This window comes from Poecilia formosa, unplaced genomic scaffold (assembly GCF_000485575.1).
Source record: "Poecilia formosa unplaced genomic scaffold, Poecilia_formosa-5.1.2 Scaffold26, whole genome shotgun sequence".
NCBI classification, from domain to species: domain Eukaryota; kingdom Metazoa; phylum Chordata; class Actinopteri; order Cyprinodontiformes; family Poeciliidae; genus Poecilia; species Poecilia formosa.
Window position 1 is genome coordinate 125478 of NW_006799965.1, and position 26813 is coordinate 152290.

The 26813-nt window shown below is 37.5% G+C and overlaps 1 protein-coding gene and 1 long non-coding RNA gene across 3 annotated transcripts in view; both read left to right on the top strand.

The window, feature by feature from the left end:
- Window positions 1–24838, top strand: LOC107835826 (uncharacterized). Its single transcript, XR_001661656.1, has 3 exons — window positions 1–1164; window positions 1342–1383; window positions 24720–24838. It is a non-coding gene; the product is annotated as an uncharacterized LOC107835826 (long non-coding RNA).
- Window positions 1–26813, top strand: part of spock1 (SPARC (osteonectin), cwcv and kazal like domains proteoglycan 1) — a 116858-nt gene that overhangs the window by 5130 nt on the left and 84915 nt on the right. The window lies entirely within an intron of this gene.

Here is a 26813-nt window from a genome sequence, read left to right on the forward strand (position 1 = left end):
TGCGGCTTTAAGGTGTTTTACTTTTTTGTGTTGTCCTCTCGGTATTAAAAAGAGGATTGCGCTCTGCTGAATAAGAGTTGAAAAACTTGTACATTACAGTAAGTTTCTGGCTTGGTTGGTGCACTAGGGATAATTACTTTGCTATGCGGGATACAAGCTTCACAGAATAGTTCACCACTATTTTTATCTTTTATTATCTCTAACATGTAAATCACAGCTCTTATTTCGATTTCATTTTTCCTGTAAGCCATTTCCTTCATTACACTTCTTATTTATTTATTTATTTTTTTCTTTGAGTCATAAACTCAGTGTTTTTGTACGTATTCTACTATTATGCTCCTGGTCTTTTTCTTGCTGTGACCCTGTGCTCCCTCAGCCATGCCCTCTTTGTCTCTCTCCCTTTTTTTCCCCAGCACCTCCCTCTGTGACTCCTCCTCTTTGCTGCTCTCCCCTGCCTGCCATGTTTCACTCGGCATCCCCACTGATGAGCCATTTGCTACTTCTTGCATTATGCATGAGTGTCCATGCTCAGGCAGAGGAGCCTGTCCAAGACTTGGAGTCAAAGTTCAGTTAAGAAAAGTAGGGTTTGATTAATCCTTTTGTCGAGTACTAATCACTGGACTATGAAGTGCAGGAGGAGGGATGGGATGCACACTGAATAAACTATTTTTATCTTGTCTAATTTTAGTCCAGGAAAGCTTTTTAGTAGATGTTTTTAAATTGTCTTATCAGCACACCGGTTTTTCTATTTCTTTTTTTGTTTGTTTGTTTTTCAGAAATATGTCTGAGTTTTTCATAAATGGGGAAGAAGAAAAGAACATCAGAACAAAAATAGTCCAAATGTGCAGGTACCTATAATTATTGGAACAGGAGTCATGCAATACACATTTGGTTAACATAGAAAAACAAAGATAAAGGCGTACAACTAATCAGGTCACAAAGTCAGTGAGAAAAGAAAAAAGCTGGATGCACCAACAACTCTTCAGTCGCATCACTCACTGAATAATCGTTGTCCTTCATGTAGATAATGAAACAACCCCATACTTTATGGAACAGATCATGTCTGATTTTGAGAATAGCAGAGGTTTTTTTTTTTTCAGGGTTAAGCAAGAAGTTAGTTCCTCAAACCCTTCTGTGATACAGGGTTTATCCATAAATTCCCAGGTAAGTGCAATTATCCTATTTACTCTTTTAATTTGGTTTCACTTTGAGTAAAAACCTAGAAAGAAGACCCTGCGATCAAGTTCCAGTCTAATTAGAAGAACCTTGTGTATGGATATTCTGTATTACCAAAAATAATGAAACGAAGTGGCCTAATAAACCCCTCCACATCTGTTGCAGGTTTCTTGAATGTCTTGATTGAATTTGCTTCACTTTTCTGAGGTAATGTCTACTCTCATCTACCGTTGTAATAGCTTAGGGCTTGTATTACCTGTTTTTGACTAATCTGGTTTATATGCTGTTCTCCAGGGACAAATTTTCCTGAAGGTCTGCTTTCTGTGCATTTTGTTCAGAAATAGAAGAATCACAAGAGTTGTCTCATCAAATTGTAACATTCTGAAATGCCTTTTCTAAAAGGATTTTTTTGTAAGGATTAATAACTTGTTTTATTATTATTATTATTGGCAACTTTATATTTAATCTATATCTTTTAAAGCAGCATATTTCTGATTCATAGACTTGCTACAGATTTTTTTTTATTAGCTTTTGCTGAGCTAGCAAAAAATATAACCGTTGTTTAGCCGTAAGGTAAAGCTAAAACAACTGTGTGTTTCAGTAAACTACAAACACCCCTAATCTTTTCTTCTATTTACACCTTTGTCCCGCATTTGCCTAATCTCCCGTCCTTGTTTATGAAAACAATATGTCATTTTGCTCGTTCTACAGTTCCCATTTTAATTTTCCAGGCGCTTTTATGTTAATACAGAATAGCTGCGGAAAATCCAGTCACATTTGTATGCGGCGCCGACTTCATCTTCGCTTCTGTTTCAGACAGGGTCAACTTTGTTGTGAGCCTGCAGCTTCTCTGTGCTGTTTGGCTGCATCAAAGTGTTCTGGTCAGGAGAGAAAATATCTGAATATGCACAGTACAGCTGGAGCAGCAGGGAAGAAATGGCAAAAATAAACAAAAGAAAACTCAAGCAGCCAATCAAAATTTAGTGACAGAGTTCAGGCCACAGAGAATAAGAATAACCGGGCTGATTTACATAAAGTAGAGGCAGTAACATACACAGCACCGGCACACTGAACACAGACATGCTGCTGTTCTCTGTCACAAATATCATTTCTGTAGCTTTGTGAAACAAACAGTATTTGTCAGTAGTGTACCAGAATAAACACCTTCCTGATTAGAGTTTAGATTAGACACTTTAGCTGCCTTCTACACTGATTTATCTATTTTATTTTTTTTTAAGAGGCAAGTTAAGACAATGAAGGATTCGTGGTTAAAGCTCATTAAATGACAAATGTTTTGAAGTACCCCCATTAAAATAATTTCCCTCCATTGTTTATCTTTGTAGTCTGAAGAAAATGGGTTAAGAGTTGGACATTTTGCCTGGAAGGGCTCTCCACACACTTTACATCCATGAACAACTATTTATGACTATTTTATGTCCACCAGTTCTTGTCTTTTAGTTAAAAAATAATAGTGGAGAATAATACACAACATTTAACCAGTATTGCATGCTCTACATTAGTTTAGGCCTATTTGTGATTGTACCGCACTCAAGTCATATTTCAGTGTACATATGAATGCGACTGTCTCTGCATTTCTCTATAAAAGAGATATTGTCCAAATTTAGCCTCGAAATGCTGCTCGTACACAAGTTCACTAGGTCAAGAAAGCTACTATTACATTTTGACAATGCATCACCTGAGACATGCACAGCTTTCTGTTGTTTAGCCATTTACCTTTTGCTTTGACATTGGTTGATAATTTGACTTGTAAAATAATGTATCATCTTCAAAATTAACTGTCTGCAGACAAAGCTCACAGAAAACATTGTGCTGCTTCATGAACTTACTGTTTCTGTTTTAAACATTGTAACACATTGATAAATAACGTTACAGAAACTCTCTATATAGCTCTGTCTCCTGTCTGTGGATATGCTGGCACAGCCAGCACAGATACATGGGGGGGCTGCAGCAACTAGCACAGTTTCACTGTGAAAATTGTTGTATGCAGCAAACACTGAGGGGAAAGCACAAAAGACGGATAAAAAAAAAATAAAAAATGACAGCAGAAGTTGCAGCCATATAGCTCATTCAAAGACAGTAATCCACCAGCAACAGTTCACTTTAGTCAGTAACTTTGACACCAATCATTTAAAAAGAAATATTGATTGGTGTGGGAATGTAATGCTTGTACCTGGACAGAGAAATCCCTGCTTGCACCTTTTAAACCACGTTTAGGCCCCTGTATGCATCGTATGTGGATATTTTAACAGCATTTTTATGCTGTTTGCCATGGGACGCAGTGTAGTCTTTCCAACAAAAATATTGCTCAGTGTTTGGACACAGCACTATTATTTGATTTATATTTAACAGAAGTAACAAAGAATGTTAATGTTTCTTGTAAGATTTGTCCAAACACTGATCTCCTTTTACCAAAACAAACTGCCGTCGTCACCGTTTTGGCAGCTTCGCTGTTTTTGTCAAGATGCAGAAAATTAGTTTTAACACTTCTAAATCCACTGTTTGTTTTTGTCTTCAAAGGATTTGCCTTTCCTTTCCCTCCCTCTCTTACTTTCGCTGTTTTCAGACTGAAATCCCGTTTGCCCCGCTGCGTGCCTCCGAGGCTGCAGAAAGGCACTAAATCATACTTGCGCAGGACACGGGATGCCTGCAAAGCACCAGATTGTCAATTCATTAGTTGATGAACCTGGTGACATGTAGAAAAAAAATTGCTCAAATAATAGCGCGGGTGTTGAGTATTAGAGCGGCCCGTCTCGACTCACTCTCACAGTGGGAATTAAATGTTGTCATCGTTTATCAGCAGCACTTTGAGATGACAGCCTCTTCAGAGCTGCCAATCAAAACACCAGCATCGGCTCACTGATCACTTAGGAGGATTCGTGTTAGCAGGTGTTGTTCTGCGGTGGAAGCACCTGACATTTTATTTTTACTTCCAACTTGCTCCGGTTGCTTATTTTGTGCATTCGTGCCCCCACCTTTTCATTTCATTCATGGAGGAAAAAGGTTTTGCTGAGCATGCATGTTCTCTTTTAGCGCTCTTCGGCCTCGCTGTGCACACATTCACACCTGGAAGCGCGCCTCCCCTCTCCCCCTGTGCATCCAAAATAAATTGCTGTCCTCAGTGTGTCTTTGTCTTTGCCCTGGTGTGCTACGTGCAGAGATTGGCTTTGTTGTTCAGTCATTGTTATTCAGTAGGGATGGGGGAAGGGCAGGGTGTGGCTCAGCCTCCCCATCTGGATCCACCCCCTCCCACAACTTTTAGACGCCCGTGTAAAGCCTCCTTTCAGCGAATCTCCGCACCAAACATGCATCATTTATGCCTGTTTGGCTCGCCACTCTTTTTAAAACATTGTGCCATCTCCCCTTTTTCTCCTGTCACTGTTCTAATTCGAGATGAAATATTTTGCTCCAAGATCTAAATTTTTCTTTTTTTTTTTTTTTTTCCAAAAAATCCTGCTGAAAAAACAAATCATTACATCATTACAGCGGTGATTGCACTTTAAAGTGTGTAGAAACATCCCCATCTTCACTTGCTGACTTGTTTCTTTGCATATTGATGCATAAACACAACCAGGCTTTCATTTACTCCCAACGTCTTGGAGAGACTGATCACTGAATGCACAGGGAGAGGTAACCCAGACTGGAGTTTCAATATAATTTGTTAGTATTTGAGAAACCAGTTACAAAAAGGTAGCAGAGGACAATTTGGACACGGGGAAGATAAAGGTCGCTGCCCCTTTATAACTGAGACAAATAGGTTGTCTGGTGGAGTATTTGTGAGTGTGTGTGCATGTGAGTTGGGAGTTTACAACAGAGAGGAAGGGAAAAAGCAGGATCACTGCTGGCAAAACAGGAACTGTGCAAGAGGAAGATGAAGACGAACTTTAACACGTAGCCCATCAGCGCTATGAGCGGAGCAGATGTATAGTCACAAGGCCGAAGGGATGCGAGAATTGCGCAATCCGTCATCAGTGCAACACGTCGACGTCTGTTTTCTCTCTTGACTTTGTCATGACAGCTTCTCCAAGTTTTATTCTTGCTCTGTAGGAATCGCCTTTCTGTCAGCCCTCTGGATTGCTGATATGAAGCTCTCCTGCGAAGCTGCAAAGTCTTTTGAAGAGATGCTGTCGGATATGTTGCTTAGCAAGACAGTGAAGCCACCGTGGGTTCCGTGTTTTGAGATCTCGCTCCAAGTGATAAAGAGGGAGACAAATAAAAACACATTGCTGTTGTTTTTGCGCTGCACAAGCAGAGCTAATGTTCATAATGAATCAGGGTTCATTTTACACCCTTCATCCTCCGTGTACTCACTTCTTTAAGCTGTTTGAGTTTGCCAGATGAAAATGATCAACACTGATAATTAAAATGACCCTTTTTTTGTTGTTATTGTTTAAACCAGGGTCTTTCTTTGCTGATTTCTGTGTTTGTTGAATGTAACTGTTAGATAAAGCTTCAAAAGATTTTGTAATCCAGAAGAATGAACCCTGATATACACTGATGCTTAGTTTGCTTACACCAATGCATGTCAAAACTTGCATTATTATAAGGTGATGGGCATGAGCAATGTTATGTTGAAGTGGGAATTAAAAAAAAAAAAATAGGCAAATAAATGTAGATGATCATATCGCAGTGAAAAAAAACTACTAAAAATACTTGTACAGCATTTTTAGACACCTGATTGACTCAAATAATTTTAGTAATAAAGGATCTTTCACAGGCTACAATAATGACTAGATATAAAGTATCAGTAAAGAAGCATTAAAGAATAATACAGTCTCTGCAGGCCAATTATGCAGTAGACTGGGCATTTAAGAGCAGCTTAGGTATGATAATTAAAGAGGGAAGTAAAATAACAAAATAAATTGGAGGCGTGAAAATCATATTTAATATTTGTTCAACCTATTTGTTATTCAGTCTGCATTTTCAGCTCTGACGAGTGATTTATTTCAAAATCGTATTTTTCTTTTTCTTTTCACCATGCTTCATATTTTTGACTGCATGTCATTTCTGGTTAAAATCTATAGCATAGTAATGACGGGGAGACGTCTCCTTGTTACTGCAGTGGGACTATAAAACTGCTGTATTTTCATTCTTCACACTTCAGCGGCATGCTGGTTTTTATGGGGGAGGGTGTGTGTGTGTGTTTGCGTGTGCGTGTGTGTGATCATGAATCAAAGTAATGAGCTGATTTACACCTCTTTGTAATCTCCAAATGAAGAAAATTATGCATAATTCCACTTATAAACCGTCCGTAGTTTTCCTCTATCATTTTGTTTTTCCGTAATGCTAACAATGGTGTAGTCTTATGTTATGATTCATGTCCTGATATATATTTTTTTTCATCTGTGGATTTTGGTGAGTGCTTTTTTGTCATTGATATTGATGAAGCTGCCACCCCTGCTGTGTGCTGGATCAAGCATTTGATTAGACTGTGTAGTTTTTTTCCGTCTTGGTTTGGCAGCCTCTACGTCTCCGTGTACTGTATCGGGGTGTAATTCGTCTTCCTCTAATGTGTTTTATTGGCTGAATCCATGAGTAGAGATGAGCCATAGCATTCGTATTTGTCTGTTTCCTATCAAGGGCATTGTTTTCAGGGTGTCAGTACTGCTTTGTTCAGAGCATAAAGTCTTTTTGCTTTGATTCATTGACTGCTTAATATCTGTTTGATGTGTTTCACAGCTTGTACGACTCCAGTTGTTGTTTGGAACCGTAGTAGTACAAAACCATCTCGATGGTTTTCGATCCTTCGAGAGTTTTTTGTTATTTAACGAGGATTCTGAAGTGCCATCAATTCTCCCCTTTGCTCACCACATGGAGATTGTGCAGCTAAATTACAAACATCTTCTTCTACGCCACAAAATCATCCACTTGATTTTGAAAAGTCATATGTTAAAATCATCAGTTCTCAGTAGTAACAGTTCTTAGTAGTGTTGGTGTGATGCGGCAGGAAGGCTTTTCTCAGCAAGAGTCCATTACGGTTTAAATTGCTCACAGGGGCTCATTGTGTCCAGAATTTTAACGTCAACTTTGCTTATAATCACTTGAATGAAACGACTGACAAGAAAGCTAAACAAGAAACACAAATTTCTTGTTCCATGTTTTCACAAGGAGAAAACAAAAACATATTTTATTTTACAAGTGTTCTTAGTGTTAAAGGTTGCTCAGCAACTCATGGGAAGTCAGATTAGCATAATCTGAGGATGGAGTAAAGTTGGTTCTTCTCTGGTCTGTCATGGTGAAAGAGTTGAACCGTCGCACGTTATGAGGCTGTCCACCAGATAATACTTGAAAGAGCAAGATTTCAGAAATGGTTTTAGACTCAAGTTTGAAATCTTGAGCCTGCATAGAAGTCGCAAAATCAAAGACTTCTGTCCCGACTAATAATATGAAAACACATATGACTTGACTTAGATTTAAAGTGTTGAACTTTAGGGTCATTAATATTGCTTTTCTTATGTAAAAAGTTCTGATAGAAGACTCTTTGCATCTACTTATTCTCCTCTAAAGGAGAATAAGTAGATTCTCCTCTAAAGGAGAATAAGTAGATGCAAAGAGTCTTCTATCAGAACTTTTTGCATAAGAAAAGCGAACTTGGTATTTTAAGAAACTATTTATTTTAGCTTCATCTTCATAATAATGGCCATATGAAAATTTCTCACACAGAATGCTTCATTAAATGACTTTGTGTCATTCCAAAACAAAATAAGAATAACCTATCTTAAACATCTAAAAGACCCAGCAGAGGTGGACCAAAGTCGAACACAGTCATTTGGTTTCGGAGAGTTCGTTTTAGTACAGATTTTTCACGGTTCACAAGTCGCACTTTGGCCATCATGGTTTTTCCCCATATGTGATTTACAACAGCATAGAAAACGCAGCAGAGAACAATGAGTATTACGAGTTCACAAATTTGGAGGAGAAAATAATTTTTCACGTTAAAACAAAACAAAAAATGCAAGACGTTTGTGAAACGTTTGCCTGCTGTATCGAACCAGAACTGAGCAGAGAGAGTTTAATATGTCAGTAGATATTTTCCTCACAGTCTCAAACAATTGCTCCTCAAAATCTGCCCTGCCTGAAAAACCGGTGTTCTGACTATCTATGCTGCCTGACGATCTGTCCTACGTTGCACAGTTGGTCAGAACACCGACTCATGGAAGTTGAGCAGCACATAAATAAACACACCCATGACATTCAGACCAATCACACAAGAAAGTTTGCATGGAGAGAGGGGGCGAAACGTTTCCCAGGGCTGTTGTGACGAGATGGAAAGGACAACATGAGGCTGAGAAGAAAATTACGTGATAATGAGAATTTACTTTGGCAGTTCGGCTCAACCACGCAGGGACCTTTTGCTGTGTTGCTGTTAAACTTGCGTCATTGCAAACAAAGATCCTTTCAGCTAATTGAAATAAAAGCACTTCATATTCTATTCATTCAGAAATTCAACATCCAGTCTCATTTACTTACTAAATTGTGTCTTGTACATTATATTGTAATTTACAAACCTATTACTATTGAAAAGTCCATCTATTTAATAAATTAATTTATAAACGAAAACATGTTATATTGATTAATAACAGACAAATTGAAGTCTATTTTTTTTGTTGATTATTATTTTCCACTTAGAATATTACATTGGATGGATAAATAAAAAATGGGCTTAAAAACATGTTAATCTGCTTAAAGTTTTTTTGTCACATGATACTTCAAATCTGTAAATTGAGCCCAATTGGGACACGCATTCTAATTTCTAACTTCACTAGGTTTTGGGTCCTCTTAAAAAAAAAAAAGTTTCTGTGTGGATGAAGGGCAAAAACGGTATAAAACTTTTAAGTTTTAGAAAAAGAAATTCTTGTCTGGGCAGAGGCATAGGCTTGGGGATAAATGACTTATTAATCTCTGTGTATGTAATTTCAGCTGAAATTAGCTTCCTCCATAAGGTGGCGAGGCTCTGCCTTAGAGATTAAGAATACGGTTCTTTCATCTGACGGAAGCTCAGCGAAGAGTTGTTGCTCCTCTGCTCTAATTGCAGTCGGTTGAGGTTGTCTGCATTTGATTAGAATGCATCCCTTCGTAGGTTTTCTGGGCATGTCCGACTGAGAGGCGATCAGAGGACAGACCCGGATCCCACAGGAAGGAGTCCTGACCTGGGAACACCTTTGAATCCTCCAAAATAAGATGGAGGAGATCACTAGGAAAACTCCTTGACCTTTTGGCCCCGGCTGAGTGGATGGGAGGGTGGGGAATGTGCCTGCAGCCAGAGTTTATCCTTAACCAACTTCAATTTGCACGAGGGCTGTTGTAAAATAATATTTTAGTAATCGAGTACTCTATAGAATATTCTTATGATTATCCGAGGAATCGGATCTCTCTCTCTCTCAGCGCCATTCCTACCGTTCGCTCCAGATCCGTGACGACCCGATTTCAACGTCAGAAAAGCTGCTATAGTCCAACAATCGCACAGCAAAGTTCAACAATCCTTATTTCTCCCCCAAAACCTAACAAAACGCCGCACAATGCAACACCAAGCTGCTAGCACTTCACAACAACTCATAGGTGGAAGTAAGCGCGCTGCCCACCACAAATAATCATCCGGCCGGAACACTGTGCACTACATAATGAAACACAATTTAACGAAGCTTCGAGGTGGATAGATTTTCCTTGAGGAATTTTAATAATCGAGGCACTGCAATCATTCGAGGAATCGTTTCAGCCCTAATTTGCACAGTCAAAAAATGAGCATGGTTTCTGTATTTTGCTCTTTGCCACATTGCTATAAATGGTGTTTGACTGTCAACCCAACACTTTGCAGTGCAGGACATTAAGCCATAAGGTCACAGAGCTCTGTCCAACTATTTGTTTATTGGGACTAGGTAAATTTTCTGCTGTTTGCAAACTATTTCTGTTATACCAGCACCGTGAACAAGGAAGCCCACCACGAATGCTTCGAACAACACATTCGAGCTTGTAATAGTTGGCTGACGTAATGCAGGACTGCTTGAGAACTAGATCTTGCTATTGCAGAATAAGACATGAAGACTTTGTATGAGTGGAAAGTGGGTTTCTTATTTCTAATTCCTTCCGTGTCCTCCAGTATGTTGTCACCACTCTCTGGACCAACATTTTTCTCTTCCCAGTACTGCATAATGAGCTGTACAGTATCTTATGATTTATATACAAGCGCCACACTGAGACTGATTGTCTAGCTCAACGTGTTTCCTGTAATCATGGCCATTAGTTAGTTAGTTAGTTAGCTAAAATGAAGGCAGTCAGTCAGAGAATACATTGTTTGGCTACATAATTTTGGAGGCAAGCTGTTTAAGTATGAAATGGGAGAGGTCATGTTGGCAAAGTGGGCAGTCCTGCACCAATCACATTTTAAAATTGCCTTTCCAACCCAAGTGTCACAATGTAGGATGAATCAGACTGTCTGTTTCTGTTTTTTTCACACCTCCTCAGTGTCACCATCACTCCTCTACTGTACTCTTGTTCTCTCCTATAGCTATCATGTTTATGGCCCCTAAAACCATGTCAGATTGAATTGGTCATTATCTCATTTTTCCCCCTCGAGGGCACGGATAGGGTTGCTGTTTGTGTGTGTGTGAGTGAGTGAGTGCGTATGCGATTTTGACAATTGTCTTGTCTGCTTCAATAATTCACAAGGTCTCTGCTTTTACACCTCATGCAATGCTTGGGGGGGGGGGAAGTGAGAGACGTCGTGAAGGGAAGAGCCGTGGATGGGAGGGACTGTGTGACACTGTAATGTGGTAGAAGTGCAGCTTGTAGCTTTTAGTGCTTTTTTTCATATTCTTTACTGGAGCACTTTGTAGTCTGCAGAAAAAAACAACCTGTTTTTTTTTTTTAAGACATTTTTTACACAACATATAAAACAGCTATCTCAACACGTACCTTTTATGTAGGTGATGAGGCTTTTATCAACACCTGGAAAAAAAAAGAAGCTAAATTCACTGCTTACACTTACAGTAAATATCCCACTCTCGCAGTTATGAATTCATTTCTATTCCTGTTTTTCAGAACATCGAATACACAGTTTCTGAAGCCTCAAAGTGATAAGTGGGTTGATTTGAAAATGTGTAATGTGGGTCACTTGCCTTTTGCTGCAGTTTGAAAAATCTGGAAAAAGTTTTCACAAGGGTTTTAGGGCAGCAGTGGCTGAAGAGGTGAATTGCAGGTTAGAGGTGGATTGCTGGTTGGAGCCACCAATCCGTCCCTCTTTTCACTCTGCTGTTGTGTCCTTCAGTACGACTCCAGCTCTTAAAGGCTGGATGTGAAGATCCCTGATTTAAAACAACTCATTCACCCATGAATTTCCTGCACCTGTTTTGCCCTTGCAGTGTCACAGGGGATGTCTACACAAGGCTGACCATACCCATGTATACACTCATGCCTAAAGGAGGTTTAGAGTGGCTTACATGAACATTTATGGGCTGTGGAATGAAATCGGTGTACCCAGAGAGAATCCAATGCACGGAGAGAACATGCAAACTCCACACAGGAAGGATTTAAACTCAGCTATGCAGCCCTAAAACACCTTAACTTGTTTCAGCCAAAATTCATGTGGCATCATTTCTTGGAGTTTTGCGATAATACAGCTTGATCAACATAGAACAATAAAATATTGACTCCACCACACTGTTTACATAGAATGCCAATCATTTCCATAATCAGGCATTAGCATTTGTTCATTATTTCTGTATTCTCACATGACGTGTTCAAAAATAGTAAAATATACAGCATTGACAAGAGCAAAAATATTTTTGCTGTCTACTTGTAATGTATACGTTGAGTTTGAAATATTCTACATACTTTAGTCTTGTTAAACTGCTTATACAAGGTTCTCTAACTCTCTGTCCACAAGTGTTTTTTTTCTGATGAACTCTGAGAAAACACCACATCAAAATATGAATTTCTCTCCACTACACCAAGGGGAAGAAACTAAACTAAACCTTAAGGTGAGAACCAATGTGGCAGATATGTTTTTGTTTTTAACAGTGAAAGCAATTTACTCATCATTTTTTTGATCTGATACAGGTTGATGAGAAAGGAAAAACAATTGTACTTAAATTGTTTTATGTTATTAAGGCTCATTTCACACAGGAAACAAAATGAAAACATTGCAGTAGTATGGTCAGGAAACTTTGTTTCTGAAGCCAGTTGGATGAATCTTGTTCAGACCAGCAATATTTATTCTGAACTTTATGTGAACTCATCCAGTGGTTGTCAGATTAACTAGAAATGTACTATTACTCATAGAGCTAACTTAACTGGAAATAAGTTTATTTTTTTTCTCTCCTTATTCAAGGGAGCAGATAAGAAATTTGTCTTCCAGTTTTTTGCAGCTGCTGTATGTGACTTACAACTAAAATCCGGGAATTATATTTCAGCACCCTGGTCAGCAGCACACTGTTTTCAGCCTGTGTGTTGGCGTGATTCTGGTGTCGAGTGTGGTGTCGAGTTGTTCTATGCTGCGAGCTGCGTGTCGAAACAGACGGGAAAAAAAAAAAAGTTCAAGTGGATAAAAATATTTTGATGATCTGCATTACATTGGCACTTTTAGTGAAGTTCTCATTTTTCTTTGCTGAATCTGGTTCTGTTCTCCCTGGCACTATCTGACTACTCTCTCCAATCATGTCAGAGCGTTGTCAGTGAAACAGCTGGCTGGACGTCCTGTTTCAGGCTGACTTTCAAACCAAGAGAGACACTACCAATCAGATTTAGGCCAGATGGTGTTTTTTTTTATTTTTTATCCCTCATATGTTATTTTATTAATTTATTTACTGTACATTTCTTTTCAAAATGGAGAGTTGAAGGAGAAACCAAAATTTAAATGTCATGTGGTGATGTAAATGTAGCTAAGAGTGTAGTTGTTATGGAGGGCAGCTGGCTGGGCAAAGGACACTGCTCTTTTTTTTTTCTATTTTTATGGGGGTTTTTTTTTATTTTTGCAGTGGACCATGGTTACATAAAATGGAATAATAAAACAGCCCCAGTAGGCTGGTGGATTTAACAGCCATTCATTTGAAATATATAATTTCGTCTCTAACCCTGACATTAGACAAAATTGTAATGCACTGCTTTTCAAAAATATTAACATCCTTTACTCTAATACAAAGTACTAGAGTAAAGTACTTGAAATAGCTCCAAACTTTAGCAAGTTTGTTTAAATTTGTACTGATTTGTTCCAGAACAGTTCAAGCTCGGTAAAATTGGAGTGTACCTGTAAGCAGAAATACTCAATCAAACTTTCTAGGGATGCATTGATGTACTAATATTGATATCAGATATTAATATTGCTGATATGGCAAATAATTACTGGTACTATATATAATGTCTCCATGCACTTTCAACACTGTAAATGTGACCACTCCATCTAATTTGCTTTTCTGCTTTAAACACCCCATAATCCCTCACTACATCACTGCCACATGACTGGACAAATGCCATTTGTATGCATACACATACACAAACGGCAACGAGATGGATGTAATAATGGGTCGTTATTATTGACCCAGTTTTATTGATCAGACTCGTACCGATATGTTAAACAAATGTAAAAAAATATTGGCGGATGTCACTGTAGATGCTGATATAATGAGACCCTAATATTTAGCTCTAGATCATTCTACACATATATATTTTCATGTAAAACACTACATTCTAGCACCGGTTACATTTTTATACAAGGTTATGGCTCGACTGAAAGGTAAATGTCTGGCCCAGTTCTAACTATTTGCAGGCTTTTTTAAGATATTGGCCTGTCTTTAGCTCCATTAATCTCCCCACCAGCTCTGACCACCAACCTTGTCCCTAATAAATAATGGCATTCCCATGACATAATCCAGCTGCTGCACTATTTTATGGTAGAGATGTTGTTAGGGTATTCAATCTCTACCACATGTAGCGTTTGTGTGTAGGGCACAAAGTAAAATTTTTATTTCATCTGATGAGGCCTGGATGGGCATCTCTTAAGGAGCGAGTAGTATTCTGCATGGTTTATACATGTCCTTGCTCCAACGCAGCTGAATTAATGACTGAATTGTCGCCACAGTATGAAATCAATTTCTCCAGAGGCTTGCTAATAAGCCAGTCATTTCATTCAAATGTTTTTAACCAAGGAAACATCAAAAACACACTCGACACCAACTCTCGGGAATTGAAGCTACCCTTGGACAGTGGCACCTTCTTACATCTGTTTGCTCTATTCCCTTCATAGCAAACTGTAGGTAAGCTATATAAAAGAAATGGCTCCAAAATGTTGACACTCTTCCATAAAGAGCAGATTACTGTTAGTTATGCTGTCCATTCTCTCAGCTCCTTCAAGGTTTACCACAGGCAGCTTACTTGCATCTTTGTAGATGACATTGCGTTGGTTGGTTTGAAGTTCTGCCTCACTGTTCTCAGTTGAACAGCGCTCTTTTGAAAATGTACAAGGTGGGAATACTCTTGCATGCTCTAACACAGCTTTAAACTTCACCACCACCTTACTTGTGAGTTGTCAGTTTTAATGATTGCTTTTAATGATGCTATTTATTCACTAATGTTCAGAAAGAAACTTCTGAAGCCTTCGCAGTACAGCGATGTGTTTGAATTACACATAGATGTGCTGTATTTTCTAATTGGATGACTTCTGACGGAAATGGGTACGATTGGATTTTATTGAAGGTAAAATAAAAAAGACGGCACTTTCTCAGATTCTTATTTGGAAAATTAAATGTGTGATTTATTTATCTTTTCTACCTCACAATTATGCCCTGCTTTACGTTGGTCTGTCACAAAGGGGGAGAAAAAAAATCTAATTAAATACATTGATGTTTGTTGAAAAGGTCAAGGGATATAAATATGCTATAAAGAAATGTTATACATTTTCAGAGCTTCAACTAAATAATTTAAACTATGCTAGCTAATAACAGTAATTTTTTGTGCTATTTTTCAGATAAAATGTATTGCAAAAAGAAGGCAATCATTCATGGATTTGTTACCACACCGCCAAAGTTAGTTAGGCTAAAGCACTACATCAGATTTGACTTGTATATGCATTTCAAATTGTATAGTTTGTATATATTTTTTCTTCAATTTAAGATGTTAAATTGAAATGTTTATACAAAAATGTGCATCAGGAGGATAAATAAGACCATTAGTCTATTTTTCATCTATTTTTTTAATCCATCTGCTCTTCCGTCTGTTAGAAAAGGGCAAATAAATTAACAGACTGAATTTTGTTAAACTTGTTGTGGAGTTGCAGTGTGGGCAACCAACGGAGTCATTAAGATTTGGCATCAAATTTTTTCCTATTTGTTAAAAAGGCAAAAAAAAAAAACAAAACAAAAAAAAACACCACCACTACTCATGTTTAAAAAAGGACCATGTTCTTGCCATAACACACTATAATGATATAATGACCATAATGATAATTTTATATGGTCACTAGACCACAGTCATACAAAGAAAATCTTTAAAACATTGTAGATCTTCTGATTAGTCGTGATTACAGTAATAAGGATCATGCTTGACTAAATTTGACATCTGCTTACTGCTGCTAGATAATTGGTGTTACATTTCCATAGTGCATAATTGTAAATGATGGTAATTGTGGGGTGTCTTGCAACATAGCAAAACTGTATACTGTGTTTTTGAGCTGGCTTAAGTGCATACAAAAAATATTAAAATCGTTTTAGATATATTAGGTCCTCTGTAGAAGAAAAAAAAAACATTCTCAATGATAAATCACTTTCTTTTTTTCTTTGAAAAATGTCAAACTAAGGACAAGACAATGTGAGTGAGGGGACTAAATCAATACCCTTGAGACAGAGGTTTATTTGCACATATATTAGGTCTGGTCCATCTTGTATATTAGATTTTTAATTTTGGGGAGTTTCTTGGTCAAATACAGGCAAAATAAAAATCAACTGAAATTTCAACTTCAGTATACAAGACTGGGTGTATTCACAGCTGAAACAGTTGGTCCATATTAAACAGATCAAAGTTTATTCCCCGTGTTGCTTCAGACCATTTGTGCAGGTGTGAACACACTCAGTTGAAATCTGGTACAGACCGAACATCCAGACTGAGACCCACTTTCTGAAGTAGATTTGGTCCGCTTCCAAATGAACCCTGGTTTCTTTAACTTCAGGTGTGAACACAGACTGACCTCCATCCAAACCCAATTACAGTAAGTATTGAACTTGTATCTGGACTTCACAAGCCACCCTTACAGGGCATCATAATAAAAGTGAGCCCTTTGGTGTTGCTAATGCTACTATGTTCTGATGGTGAGACATACATAATCAGCTGTTTTCTGCATAGCGATGCTGATGCCAGTATGTTGTGGGTCAGAGCGACTCGTCTCATTCAGCTTGCAGAACGCATTTGGTGACGCTGCTCCAAAATCAGATGTTCATATGGATTGAATGAGCTGCTGTTGACATTCAAATGCTATTGCTGTTGCAAAGACAGAACAAATGTGCACAACAGAAATGAATCTAGCACTTCTGTGCTCTATCCAGTCTTCATCATTGCTGCCTGGTGGGTCCAATGATTGTCACCTTTGTCGCTTTGTTTACACATTATATTCCCTTCCAAAATGCAAATGCGTGTGGCAACAAACCGCCTCAAACAAACAAAAAAATAATAATTCTACATTTGGTTCGGACTAAACAAGCGGACCAAAGGACTTTCTATGTGTTCATATGCATCCGCAATAAATACAACCTTTTTCACCCAATCCTCCTGACTACCAGGAAAAAAAATATTGTCCAATCACCATTTTTTTAAAATCCCACAGTCTTTGTAAGGTAATAAAAAGTTTTATGCACTTACTTTGTCTCTTCCCATAAAATGTGTTATTACAGATGAACTCAATTTTTATGTATTAGAAAAAGATACAAACAAAAGTCCCACCCCTTCATATGTGGCATCATTGAAAAGCCCTAAATGTCCTCTGTAGATACCAAAATGAATTAATTCAGTAGAATGCAGGGAGTGGGAGATATTCAAGTTTAGAAATGTCCTCTACAGAGGACAAAAATTAACTACTGGTAGTCAGGAGGTTAAAGTGGCTTTTGCTGTATGGAAATTTAGTTTCACCATTTTTTCACTGCAATGTCCAAGTATAAAATGTCCCTTTCATCCACATGTTACAAGAAAGTGATAGAAATATACATAAAAGCAGCAACCGTGATCTAGTTCTCACCCAATGCAGTAACAATTTCTGACGGGGTCGAATGCTTATTTGAAATGAAAGCTACACAGTCCAGCGAAGCATGCTTTCTGATGACTGGAGGTCCACCCACCTAATAACAAAAAGAATGATGGATTCACATTTTGGTTTTTTCCCCTTTCACTCCGTCACTCCTCAGTTCATCTCTTATCCTTGTGTCACAGTGGGGATGCATGCACATTTTGTATGTGTTGACACCAGCAGGCCGAGGGATGGAGAGCCGGCAGAAGTGACGGGAAGAATAATGAGGCCAAATGGCCAGTCATGTGTTAGGATGAGTCAGGAAAGATTGATTATGTGGGTGTCACACTTCAGTTGATGACACGCACACACACGCACACGCACACACACACACAAAAAAAGAGAGGGGAGAGAGAGTTTGTGGAAGAAAATGTATGCATGTATATGCATGTTGGACAGTGACACAAGAACTGCTTGACACCTTTAATTAAACCTTGCTGACTCAGCCTCTGGGCTGCAGTTTCAGTTTAATAAGCCACAAACCCTGCAGCCCACCTGGGATGAACCTTGTCTCTTTAAGCAGCCCTGCCTTTTCTGTCTGTGCTTGTGTGTGTGTTTGTGGGTGTCTGCGAGTGTGTATTCCTAACCTTGAAGAACAAAAGCCTTTGGCTCATTCCTATCGACCCTGTCATGGATTTTTGATAATAAAATGTGCTGGGATGTTGCTGCTCAACACTGTGAGCTCATTTTATCTGGAAGTGACAGATGAAACTCATTCATTCCTTCTAATACTGGCAGACATGGTGTCACTGTGAAAGACACTTTTTTTTTTGTCCTGTTTCAATTATGGGATTTATTTAGTCAGAGCCCTTAAATTAGACTGCATTAGAAGCTGAATAATAGACTGTTAGGCCAAATCATGATCTCAACTTGGCTTGTCACAGATAGTGTAATCTATTTATGCCATGAGTTAGAAGAAGATACGAGTTCGTAGTCCAAGTTATTAATTTCTCATATTACATATTGCCAAAAAGCTTTGCAGAAACAAGGGTGAATCTAATTTTGCTCTTTGCCTCTACGGCTTAGCAATGCCTCATCTTTTGCCTATTAAAACATGCAATAGAGAGGGAAGGAGAAGAGCTACATGTCCCTACAAACTAATGGCATCATAGGAAAGGTTGTCAAATGAGTTGGAGTTGAATGGAAAAAAAAAAAAAAAACCTTAAAGTAATAACTTACTATGCTCTTGTCTGCTACAAAGGCATCATATGCAAAAGCATCAAATGCCTTTGAAGATCAGAGTTTCAGGCTTAGACTTGGATTGCAGAAACAAAGACTTCTGACTTGACTTGTACTCTAAATACTCCACATCTGACTCAGACTTGTATGGAACTCAAGTCTCATGAACAAAGCCACACACAAGCAACTATATCAAGAATGCGCTGCACGCACGTTCTTCTGTAAAAGGGCACACTTGGTTTATCAGTCAGAAATGCCATCAGCTACTAATGGCTTATGACTTCCTCTTTATGTTGGCAGTAATTTCAAAACTTTGATATGGATGTCTCTTTAACTGCGCTCAACATTTAATGACTTCAAGTTGTTCAATGTCTCAGTAAAACAGAGCAATATGAATTGAGGTATCAACAGGTTTTAAGTGTATAATTAGAAGGACGCTAATTCTTTACGAAACTGGTGTTGATTAATCAATTTTCAAGATAATTTGTAGCGTCTCCTAACAATTTAACTATTATTGTGAGTATTATTGTCTTCCAATGTGAAAGTTGTTCTAAGGACAATCAGTGAAGGAATTTAATTTGTAACCTTCAGCAATGTGGTGATATAGATGGTATCCATTTAATATTAATTTAATCAGTAGAAATTGTTAGTCTCAAATTCCTGTAATGTCAAGTTTGTTTATGTTGTATGAGTCTCTCATAATAGGAATTATAATCAACATTTAAAGGACTGTCACATTTTATATGAGAACGTTGCATCCAAAATCCATTGCAGCTTTAAATTCTAGACCTGGGCAACGCTTGAAATTCAAAGATACGATAATATCAGGAAAACAATTTACTCAAAGTACATATGCAGGTCTTTTTATTTTGGACTTTTACAAGGACCGAGGGTTTTCTTTTAGTAAACATTGCCACAATAAAAAAAAAACGTTCTACCCGCCTTTCGTTGGTATAACAAAAGGCCTTATTTTCTGATGCTTTTGTTGCATCTAATACCGCTGTCTGTATCAATTTGTATTGTGTATGCAGACTTGTTTTGCGGTTGAAACATTAATATAAGGCCTCTGCTATTGGAGAGATTGGCAGAAACAAACAAGCTTATATCCGTCACAGGCTGCATAGAGAATTTTATTGAGTGGACCGAATAATATCGGCAACAAAATATTCTCTGCTTGCTCATGTGTGACATATCTATTTATCATGTAGTATTAGGAATAGAGCAATTTAAGAAGCAGGCAGCTAGTATGGTTAAAAGTATTTTGTTTAGGATGTAAGAGAGGTGTTTTTACAAGCTACCAGAAAGTATACTTTTAGTGGTACGTTAACATTCCTAAAGTACATTAATGCACTTAAACACTGTAAATTACTTGGCTTTCTTCTACGCTTCTGCACACCCGCCCATGGCCTCAAATGAGAAAGTTTACAACCCTTTAGTTGTGGTGTGGTGTAACTCTCTAATACTGCCGCCTGTCATTGTGAGAGCTCTGACATTTAGGTGGAAAAAGTCAACACAAACACTGACTTTTTTTCTGACTGAGTGGGTGAGAGTTTCTGTGAATCACTTCATCTGGAAGTACTTTATGCCATTGAATGTGACAGATTTGAATGTGCAAGTGTATGTGTGTGTGTGTTCGTGTTAGGACAACGTGCGCCTTAGTAAATTCTGTCTGTTCTCATGTTTTTAGTTGGTTCTTTTTGTGACCGAACAAGACCTGCATTGCCTCCATGTGAGGTTGTTTTTTAGGGACACCAGTTTGTTGTGACTGTAACACATAGTGAATAAGATGAATTCTATGGACGCATGGATCTGCCACCTCTGCCAAAGAAAAATATGTGGGGCGGCGTTTAGGACAGAAACCATTTACTCTGGAGTGTGTGTGTGTAGGACTGTATCTTCAGCAGTGTATGCATGGTGTTAGTGGTGTGTGTGTGTGTGTGTGGGAGGAACATTTCCTGTCATTCCTTAACTGCACACCATAAAAATACATCTATTTAATGGTGTAATGTAAAAACTTTATAGCATTTTTCATGTTTGAATAATGAAACATTTTGTGCTAACAATATCATTTACACATTCGGTCAACAAATTGTCACTATTGGTACAATATGAGTAATAAAAAAAAAAAAATGTTACAGCATGATAAACATGTATATTGAAGCAACATTATATTATGTTGTCCAAACATGAACTGTAGATTGTGTCAACATGCCGATATGTTGTACAAACATGAACAAGTGATTGTTGGAGCAAAAAAGTTTTTATGTTCTAAAATGATGTATTTCTCTTTTTCTTTTCCTGGAGTGGCAGCTCAATGCTTTTGTAGGATTTCCTATTTTGAATATTTTCTTCTTCTTTCTGGCATAATAAGTGACTGGTTGACTGGATGATTGAAGGTTTATTTTAACTTTTTTGTTGGAGTTGCATTGTCCCTTTGTGCTGCAGAGATGCTCAATATGCTGAAGAATGACAAAATGCTTGCTCCTGTTTATAAAAAAACAAAAAAACAACATCACTCATGTCCTAATATATAGTTTAGTGATGCACCAATAAACTGGAGAAAGACCTTACTGGAAACTGCTGATTTCTCCTTGATCAGCTATGAAGGCACTGAAAATCCTATTTTTTTTTCTCCCTTAAGCCATAAATGCATCAATACCAAGAACTCCCATAATTTTTTTTGTTTATCAACTAGGAACATGATGCACTTGTTGAATTTATTTTTCAACCAGATTAAAAATAGGAGTGTTTGCATTATTCATTACATGCATGAGTATCTGTAATTCTTCATTTATTACAAAGTACAGTCATGTCTATCAAGAAACCTTCAATGCATTTTGCTCCTTTTTGTGCTTTGTGTGCATAACATATTATTGAAAAATGGAAATTAGTTTATTTGTGGTTTGAGACATTTGCCTAAAGGCTTCACCTGCACCAGGCATATCTCTTTGCTCAATTTTTACTTTAAATGCTTATTATATTGGGCAACCATTTAATGTATGTGTGTGTGTGTGTGTGTGTGTGTGTGTGTGTGTGTGTGTGTGTGCAGTAACTTCATTGTATATTTTTGTTTGCATTTGGTTGTGATCTGAAAACCGCACAGCACATCAGTTTTTAACCTATGTAATTTATTTTTTTTCCTTTTTTCATGTCTTACCCATCCCCTCTTTACCAATGGTGCTATAAAAGGTAAGTCTTTGTACTTTATTTCTTTGTTGGATGCACTGTTGACTGGAATGTGTATTTGCTGACAAAGAGGGAAATCTTTGCTAAGGTCTTGAAAGCTCTAGAAATGTTGCATGGTGGAGCTAAAAAAAAAAAAAAAAAAAAAGCTAGGTTCCTGCCTTTGTGAAACTGTGTTGTTGTGCATGTTGACTAGTTTGCGGTTACATTAATTGTGACTAGAGGGATTTGCGCTATGCTGTTGGCAACATGGCTTGTTGACTTTGTGCGGTTGTGCATCATGTGTCTTAGGAAGAGCAGCCTTAGTTACCACAACACAGGCCTCCGGGCTCATGTGTGACAGCAAAGACTCAGCTCCTCTCCTCTGCTCTCCCCAGAGCTTCCTTGTACAATTTCATTTCAGTGCAGCTTAATATCACCATAAATGGCAAAAGAAAAGTCCTGTCTTTAATCTTAGTTCAAACAGGCAAAACAAGCTGACAGAAGGACGTAGGTGATGATGTACTCCACAAACACCACACCATGTGAATGCACAAAGTGTGATAACCCTGAGATGGGTGTCATGATCTCACTGACGGTGTTTATCCGCCTACTGACAACTATCTCTGTTCAAGTGCACTTCAAGATCTTCCATGCAAGGAATACAAAAGCAGCATAATTTGCACAGCAACAACAAAAGAGATGAAATATAAACAATTATATGTGCAAGTAATCTTTCAGTTGGGCGAGAACTGAGTGGCTGCTGACCTCGCCAGTGTCTCCTGTAAAAAAAAGACGTTAGAGAAAATGTCCACTCATTAGATTTCAAAGTTTGGCTTTTAAGCTCCAAGAGTTAAATTCTGACCAGTGTGTTTGTAAAGACAAATGTGCTCCTGAATCTAAGAGTGCTCATGAACAATTTAATCATCATCATGTAAAATCCAATCTAAAAAAAAATTGTGATTTCTATTTTAGTGACTGATACAGTGGCTTAGATGTAGTAGTGTGCAAGAAATGTTCCAAAAATGAACTTACAATTCAGTTCAATGGTGACTTAAGCACTTGCAAACTCAAGTGCTCTTTGTTTTAACTAGATGTGCTGTCATTGGATTCTACTAATACACTTCAACAAATTACTGCAGTTTGAATAGAAAAAAACGGTTGAGTGTGTCAAAACATAACTTGTTGCTAAAGGAATTCAAGTCAGCATCAATCTTTTTCTATTTGGGTGTTATCACAAAGGACAGAACTTTGAATGAATAGTTGCTGTTAGAAATGCGTCTTCTATATGCTAAAGGACGACACCTGTCTCTGGAAAAGAACTGACAGAAAATAGGTTACACTATGGATTAGGCAATTATGAAATGAGATGGAATTAAACTCCAATGAAACATGAACACTAGAGTAGCCGGGACATAAACATGACTTTCTATGATTAATACCTATGCCCAAGACAGTTTTCTTGTTATTGTTGTTTGGTATCCACATTTTGTTATAGAGAAAAGCAGTAGATGTATTGGAAAAGAAGAGGATGACCTTTTAAAAGTAAGAGAAACCTGAAAAATATTTTGTAATGAGATACAGTTTAGAGCTCCCTCCCCCCCAGCCCCCATCTTTTAATATATACAATTGTGTCTGAGATGTTATAAAATCAGCTTGAAATCAGAAACAGTTCGAAAGCAATAGTTTCAATTAAGGCAAAACTGAATAAAGAATGATGGGAAAAAAAATCCTTTTCAGTCATTTATTTTTTTTGTGATTTTTTTTCCAACATCTATTAAAATCCAAAACTACTGTATGTTGAACAAAACTTAGTGTTGATTCGTAAAATATCTATTTTTTTAAATGTTACCTCCTCACCTTTATAATAGCCTGTTAAAACAGGCCAAGCATAGTTAAGTTGTGTTGCAGTCTGTTGTCACCTACTTGGGGTAGATTTAGGGATTCTTATTTCAAAAAGCAATTTTAAGTAACATGTTTAACAAATCAGCTTCCTAAAACAGCATCACAATTTGAAGGCTCCTTTAACGAAACAGATTTTAATCTGAGAGCACGACATGGCACGTCCAGAAATGGCAGCTGATCAGTCAGTCAAGTTTATTTGAATAGCACATTTCGGCAACAAGGCACTTCAAAGTGTTCCACATCATAAAAACACACACAAAGTCATAGAACACAGTCAACAATTGAAACATTACATTTTCAAGTGTAGTTGTTGCATATTGAAATTATTATTCATGTTTTACTTATCATGGTCCAAAAGCATCTCTACGCAAGTGGGCTTTTAGTCTAGATTTTAAACAGCTAAAGATTTCCAGCTGTTAGTAAATGAAGGTTAGTAGTAGCAGTGTATTTTCTCTAGAATAATGTGTTTTAGTAGCTCAATAATATTACTAACAACCAACATGGTCCAATATGCTGCCAATAATTATGTGTAAATGATGTCCAAACCTAAGAGAGCTCATTATTATAGGACTTGACCTGACCAATGATTAAATGAGGAGGGCCTTGAGCAGCTGTTGGGCAGCGAAAGCAAAAGGCTCATATGGCTCATAATGTTGAATTAAAAGCCTCCATCATATTTGCACTGGATTATGTGTATTTGTGCTCTGCCTCTCCCCTTACCGATTTGTTTGTTCAGTTTTCAGGCCAGCTGAACAGCAGAGTGTCATGTTTGTACCTTAGTAGAAATCGTAAATGCTTAACACACATAAAGCAAAAGACTTTGCATAATAATTGCTTCTGAGGATGCTGACTTTTAAATAGACTGTTTGTTTTTCTTCCTTTCTACTAGATTTCTATAGACTGGATTTTTTTTTCGATCGTTTTTGCCATAAAATTAATATGCGGATGAAAGCACCTTTTGAGTTTTTTAATTAGCCTATGTTTGATGTTTCATCAGTTTATTTTTGTGTTGTTTTAGGTGGGCGTCATGCAGATTGAAACCACTTCAGACTATATTCTCTTTGTAGAAGTCTAATCCTCCCACAATGAGTTGATCTTTTCAGTGATAATAAAGGGAATTTAGAGGATGTCGTGCAATTCTGGCTAATTTTGTAGTCTTCCTGATAATTTGGGATCTGATGTTTTGCAATGGCCCCTGTTTGGTCTACTTTTGAAATGTTATGCTTTATATCACCTGATTTCAGTGTATTTTTTCAATACATAGCATTTTATTCTTATTCCTTTCAAAACTCATGCTAAAGTTGTATGAAATCTCATTGTTAGATCTGGATATATCAGAAAAAAAAATTCAACAATAATTTTTTTTTTCTTTTACTTAAAGGATCATTTAGCTTCACTGCTTTGTTTTAATGTTGGTATAATTGTCTTGCTAACACTTTATTTGAAGGGGTGTGCATAAGACTGACATGACACTGTCATAAACATGACATAACATCTGTCATGAACATGAAGAAGTCTTTATGAATGTTGCATGAAATGTCATTCGGTAAATAATGACACTTTTAATGCAAAGTTGCTTCAAAAGTTGCCTTGAAAGTCCTTTAAAAGTTCCAACTTTGTAATAATGACATTTTAATGCAAGGTTGGCACTTTTAATGGACTTTTAATGCAACTTTTAAAGCAACTTTGCATTAAAAGTGTCATTATTTACCAAATGTCAGTCACTTCATGACAACATTCATAAAAACTCCTTCATGTTCATGACAGGTGTAATTTTATGTTTATGACAGTGTCATGTCAGTCTTATGCACACCCCGTCAAATAAAGTGTTACCATCGTCTTTAATAAAATCTACACAGTTCCATGGAACTTTCAAAAATTTCAATAGCCTATGGCTGATAAACAAGTAAATCCATGCAAACCACATCTTTGGCATGCATACCTCACATGCTGTATACCTCACTGGCAGCACAAGTTTATGTAAATTCTGCCTCATTTTATTCTGCTTTTGATTCAAAGAATAAATATTGTTGGATGTAAATATATTGTTTTTCTTGGTGTGCTAGAGTATGAAAAATTTGTTTGATACTGTCCCCCTATTTACTAAAGATGTTTGCTTTAATAAGTTACATGTTTCCATGACGACTGATTGACAATGTAAGGTGATTATTATTGGAGCAGGGATGAATCTAAAAGTAGAAAAGTTGTAGCTCTTGAGGACAGCATTTGGGCACCCCTGGTTTAATCCCTGCAAGGTTGGTTCTCTAATTCCAGCAAACTGAATTGCAGATGCAACAAAAACAACTATCTTTATTATTATTTTTTTTTTTTTTCCTTTTTTGCAGAGACTGTTCACAATTACTGTTAGCCGAGGCTGGAAGATGCATTTTGCTCCAAAACTTGTACTAACTATGAACAGCAATGGAGGCCTGACACTCTGAACATTTACATAATGGTTGCTCTCAAAAGCATCCACTACAGCTGAAGAATAAAAACAAGCTGTTCTCAGCCTCTGTTAACTGCTTCCTCCATTACTAAGCCTATTGAGGAGTAGTTGCTGACAGGATATTAGAGGTCAAATTAAGGTCTGGAGGGCCAATACACTTATTTCCTAAAGAGTAGAGTGGGAAGGTTGTGGGTTTTCATTTGGGTGCAGTTTAGCCAGCTCTAGAGTAGCAGTGCTCTTTTTTTTTATTTTGCAGCCACACATTTAAAATATGACCTTTTATTGAAAAAGTCACCAGAGCAATACCTCTTTCCAGTCCTCATCACCAAATTCCATGTCAGAGGTTTTGCATGAATGTAGAATAATATTAAAAAAAAACAACAAAAAAAACATATTTCCATTGTTACATGAAGAGGCGTGGATTGATTTTGCCTCAGGCAAATGGTGCCCTGTGACACATGGAACATTTCATTGATGGAGGGAGGATTGTGTTCTGTGTTCTGTGAACTGCTTGCCAAACCTCACTGCAAATACTTCGAAGTATCAATAAAAACAGATGGGAAAAGATTGCTTAGATAACAGGGGGATGATTGTAAACATACTTTAAAATCCACAGCAGACTACATCAGGAGAAACTAAAGGTTTTGTCATGACCCATTCTAACAG